This window comes from Stylophora pistillata, chromosome 1 (genome assembly GCF_964205215.1).
Source record: "Stylophora pistillata chromosome 1, jaStyPist1.2, whole genome shotgun sequence".
Taxonomy (NCBI): Eukaryota; Metazoa; Cnidaria; class Anthozoa; order Scleractinia; family Pocilloporidae; genus Stylophora; species Stylophora pistillata.
The window spans coordinates 29,262,215-29,268,214 of NC_142519.1; positions in this window are offsets into that span (position 1 = coordinate 29,262,215).

Sequence of the window (6,000 nt, forward strand, 5' to 3'; positions counted from 1 at the left end):
TTGCGAGTTTGACTTAAAAGTTATCGGAAATTTAATTCCTGCATTGACCTCAAATTTAGGACTAGCCTGGTTAATAGCTTAAGGAAAATGCACTCAGACAAAACCTCACCCTAACTATCGGACAACAATGGCGGTTAAAGATTATATCCACTGTAAAATCTGTTGGGGAAAAGATAGAAAATGAGGTGCTCAAGACAGCATCCTAATCCTTCAACCCTTGAAATAAGTCTAGGGTGTGGAGTAACTGAATATCTATGAGTTGCATACACAGAAGAAATGCGCAACGAATAAAAGTCGAATAAACATGCCCACGATTTTCCACATATCTGTCAGACTCTGATATTGATCTACTTCAAATCGAGGATGGGATAACTGTCATATACACCACTCCTTCTTCTACTTTTTGACCAAACCCTTTAAGCACTCAGAGACAAATACGTATCACTCAGAGATAAATAGATATATGCACTGGGAAGAGCTATTGAATTCTATGAAGCCAATCCTTCCATCGTAAAAGAACTTGGGGACAGAGGTGCACAAGGGAGAGCCTGTGGCAATCTTGGCAACACTCACTACTTGTCAGGAAACTTTGAACTGGCAATCATGTTTCTTGAGACGAGTCATCATCGAAAGGAAGATCACTCTGCTGTTCTTCGACAGAGTTGAAATACTGGCACCTAATGAATCATTCATCAATTTGAAAGACCACAAGGACAGTTTTCAGAACAACCCTACATGCCGCCTGATTAATCCAATCAAATCAGAGTTAGGTAAAGTAAGCAAGCAAATCCTTGACAAGATGAACAAAGCCATCATCGAAAAGACCAATGTTCATCAATGGAGGGTTCGTTTTTTGTATTTTTATCTAGAAATGAAGACGTAGATATCATTCCTGTATGTAACAGGCTTGTTGTTCTTCTTAATGTTAATATTTTACTACTTCCAGAGATATGCTACATCATCCCGAACAAAATAACACAAACATTGCCCAACCCTGGTAATTTATAATAATAATAATAATAATAATAATAATAATAATAATAATAATAATCCTTATTTAACGTGGGTAGAAACACTTAGCAGAAGTTAGTTTACAGGTTTCCACAAAATAATATTAAAGAAAAAAGAAATATGCATATATATATATATATATATATATATATATATATATATATAAGCAAATGGACTACTCAAGTTACGCACATATGGATTTTAATACAGCCTGTTTCGTAGACCAACAAAAGTTGATCCACTCATCAGTTAAACTCCATACACACTGAGGCATCGTGACGGTTAACTCTAACTCAGCAACGTGATCACATGACATTGTTTAAAAAATTCAAATCTTGAAAACCGTGCGCGCGCCGATAATGGCGTTAAGAATACTTGAGAATATATTTTCGCCGATGTTTACAATTGGATATTATTTCACTTCGCATGTTTATAGAGGCTTCATGTGGATAAGACAAGATAAAAAATTTCTCAGTGAGGCATAAATTGCAACGTTTTGTGGCATTGGAATATGCTCTAGCCCTAGCAATTATTTTCCTTGAAATCGAATGGTCTTTCCTATTCTCCTTGAGTTTCCACAGGTACTTGCTCAGCTCTGTGTCATTTCGCCGTCTCTCGTGGTTGAACGACATTCGGTGGTTGCGCCATCTAGTCTTAAAATCTGTCGCTGTGAGACCAACGTACGTTTCAGTTTCTTCCCTGGTAGCGACTGTGGCTTGGTAGACAACCTCGCTTTGCAAACATTCCCCTCCTAAAGGGCATTCGTTTTCGTCTCTGCAGTTGCACAATCTTTGGGGGCGGCTTTCTTCGGACATTTTTGCGTTCCTGATTGTGGCTTTGTTATGCCCGTCTATGATCTGTTTCATATTGGGTGTGCATGAGGGAGGTGCGGCTTTGTTAAACATGTCTTCGTCAGAAGAGATTTCAGAAAGTCTTTTATTAACTGCTTCGGGGATGTTTCGTAGTATGCAAGGTGGGTGGTTAGACTTTGTGTGTACGTATAGAGGGGTAGTTGCTGGTTTGGAATAGGGTCCGAATCTGCCAGTTATCAGGTCGAGCGTTACATCGAGAAAGTTGATGATTTTCTTGTTTGCCTCGATGGTAATTCTAAGGTTGTTTTGGGCAAATATCGTGCAAATCTGTTTCTTAATTCTCTCCGCTTTTTGGGGTGTCTGGTTTATAACTGCAAGGCCGTCGTCACGGTAAAGTCCGATGTTAATTTCTGGTATAGTCGCAAGCTGTAATAGAAACACCATTAAACTGAGCTACTCGAGGGCCCTCGACTTCGCGTCTAACTACACGACCATCTCCCCAGATGATCGCCAAATCGTCTTGCTTGCTAAAGAATCACTACTATTTAGCAATGGGACCTCTTGGCAGAAGAAAAATTCCAACGGCCTTTTCGACGTCACCATGGGAAGTTATGATGGAGCGGAGACATGTGAACTAGTCGGCTGCTACCTCCTATCACAGCTTGCGATTATACCAGAAATTAACATCGGACTTTACCGTGACGACGGCCTTGCAGTTATAAACCAAACACCCCAAAAAGTGGAGAGAATTAAGAAACAGATTTGCACGATATTTGCCCAAAACAACCTTAGAATTACTATCGAGGCAAACAAGAAAATCATCAACTTTCTCGATGTAACGCTTGACCTGATAACCGGCAGATTCGGACCCTATTCCAAACCAGCAACTACCCATCTATACGTACACAGCAAGTCTAACCACCCACCTTGCATACTACGAAACATCCCCGAAGCAGTTAATAAAAGACCTTCTGAAATCTCTTCTGACGAAGACATGTTTAACAAAGCCGCACCTCCCTACCAAGACGCGTTACACAAGAGTGGCTACACATACAAGCTGCACTTCACTGAACCGGAACCGCACCGACCGCAATACCAAACCAAAAGGCGAAGAAACATAATTTGGTTTAACCCACCATTTAACAGAAACGTACAGACCAACATTGGCAGAGCGTTCATTAACCTTATTGACAAGTGCTTTCCAGTCACCCACAAACTGAGGAAAATTTTCAATAGAAACACCATTAAACTGAGCTACTCATGCACACCAAATACGAAACAGATCATAGACAGGCATAACAAAGCCACAATCAGGAACGCAAAAATGTCCGAAGATAGCCGCCCCCAAAGATTGTGCAACTGCAGGAACGAAAACGAATGCCCTTTATGAGGGGAATGTTTGCAAAGCGAGGTCGTCTACCAAGCCACAGTCGATACCAGGGAAGAAACTAAAACGTACGTTGGCCTCACAGCGACAGATTTTAAGATTAGATGGCGCAACCACCAAATGTCGTTCAACCACGAGAGACGGCGAAATGACACAGAGCTGAGCAAGTACCTGTGGAAACTAAAGAAGAAGAGGGAAGACTATTCGATTTCATGGTAAATTATTGCTATGGCTAGATCATATTCCAATGCCACAAAACGTTGCAATTTATGCCTCACTGAGAAATTTTTTATCTTGTCTTATCCACATGAAGCCTCTTTAAACAAGCGAAGTGAAATAATATCTAATTGTAGACATCGGCGAAAATATATTCTCAGGTATTCTTAACGCTATTATCGGCGCGCGCACGGTTTTCAAGATTTGAATTTTTTAAACAATGCCATGTGATCACGTTGCTGAGTTAGAGTTAACCGTCACGATGCCTCAGTGTGTATGGAGTTTAACTGATGAGTGGATCAACTTTTGTTGATCTACGAAACAGGCTGTATTAAAATCCATATGTGCGTCACTTGAGTAGTCCATTTGCTACTGTAATCGCTCCTTCATTGTCGAGCACTGTCATGGATCCTACGTTGCCTACCTTGCGATTGAGCACTCTACACTGGGGTTGCCATGCACTTAGCCTTCGGGCGAAGCTCATCACCTTAGTTGTGATTTGAGCACTCTCGCATGGCAACATGCCTGCACTTAGTCCCACAAGTGTAGCGCCCAGGCAATGGTTTATTCCAGAGCTTGGCCCAGTGTCTGCACTGCACTGATGAGACCCACATAGGTCGAAACAGTGTGACTTCTTACCCTTGTGGTTTGGAGTGTGTTGTCGGTGGTTTTTTCGAGGTCTTAGTTGGATAAGTGAGTACCTGCCGGGAGGGAAAACTTGCGACTTTTTCCTCCTTGGCAGTGGTTTTTCTTTGGTCTTCCAGTTTGGTCACCCATCCCTTTTTGGGATTTCTTGGGCTGATCCGAACTTGCTCGGTCTCACTATGGTTGTTTCCTTTAAGAGGTCAATTGACATTGACTGTCGGAGGCTCCCTGAGGGGATGTCCTTTTCTGACGTCATGCCTTTGATCCTCAGTTTTTTTGAGGCGGAATCTCAGTACGGGATTGCAGCGGTACAGGCGTGCCCCGGCCGTGTGGCTCGGGTCACTTTTGTTGAAGGTGGGGAAGCTGCGAAAGCAATTTTCGAAGACCGAGGTGTGGTAGTGTTGGGTGAGGTGGAGTGCAGGGTGGTCCAGCCCCCTCCTCCCCCCCCCAGGTGTCAACGGTGGTGGTCTCTTGGTTCCCTTTTGAGGGTCCCAATGAGGCCATCACTTCTGCCCTTCTAGCTTATGGTACGGTTAAGAGTGTGAGACACCAAAGTTGGCCTGGTAATCCGTCAGTCTCCACTGGGTCAAGGGTGGTATCGATGGTTGTGAGGCAAGAGATACCAAGATTTATCTCCGTCCGTGGTGTTAGGTGTAAGGTCTGGTATAGGGGTCAGCCCCTACGCTGTGACTTATGTCGCAAAGTTGGTCATCGTTCTGCTGTAAGCCCTGTCAAGGGCAAGTGCTTTAAGTGCGCCAGAGAAGGTCATTTGGCCCGTAATTGTCCCAATCCAGCAATGGCCCCTGCGGCTATAGAGCCTGTAGCTGATCCCGTGGCTGTTCCTCCAGCGGAGGTCACTCCCACCGAAGAAGAGACCCCCGTCACTATTATTGAAGACTCTGAGGATGAAGTTGGTTCAACTCCAGACTCAGATGCAAGCGAAGACCGGTTCGCCTCTTGTGAGGCGACTGGAAATGAGGTTATTATACCAGCAACCGAGGGCTTTGCTAACCCTGCTGACTCTGACATGGCTGGTGACAGTGGTTCCTGGACCACTGTTTCCCGGAAACGCCCCGCTTCCTCTGTTCCCGTTTCAGTTAAGAGGACTCAACAGGCCCCGTCTAAAAGTGCTGCGGTTTCACCCATGAGTGATATCCGCAATGGTGGCCCTGATGTTTTCCTTGAAGTTCCGGAATTGGCAGCCTGTTCTGCAGACCACCGTGCAATCCTGTGGGAGATTGCAGTTGATGCTCGTAAACCGCTTGATCAGCGCAAACGTTTTTGCCGTTGGACTTCAGATCCCCGCTTTATTGGTTTGAGAGATGAGGTCTTTAAGACTGCTATGGAATTTTGCCGCAAAAAGTTCCCAAAGTAATTAATTAAGGTCATAAAAAGAAAAACAAAAGAAAATATTTAGTTAAGTAATGAGCGGGTGTGTTTAATTTCTGGGAGTGAGTGTGTAATTTTTAAGGGAGGTGGGGTTCGATTCCCCAGCGAGTTTGGCGTCTGGTGACCCTCGTTTATGGTGGTCCCCATCCCTAAGGCATTGCACGCCAGCCAATGGGTTGGGATTAGACATGTAGGTCGGCGGGATTGCACCTCCCTTCATCGGGGCCCGGCCGTCCACCTTAAACATAAAAAAAACTGATGAGACCCACATAGGTCGAAACAGTGTGCACTGTCTGCAGTTATATATATATATATATATAACCAAAATAGCGGAATAAGATCATCATCTACTAAAAAAGTACCCAATAGCAGGGCTAGAGCTATGGATAATTATACTTCGAGATTTAGGTTACTTGAACTTTTACTACAACTCTGAGTTTCATGCCTCTTGCGAAGCAATCGTCAGGCAACTGCCAGAAATAACGGTTACAATCCATCGAAATTTAAAAGACAAAACAATGTGTACATGCGCGCGCAACA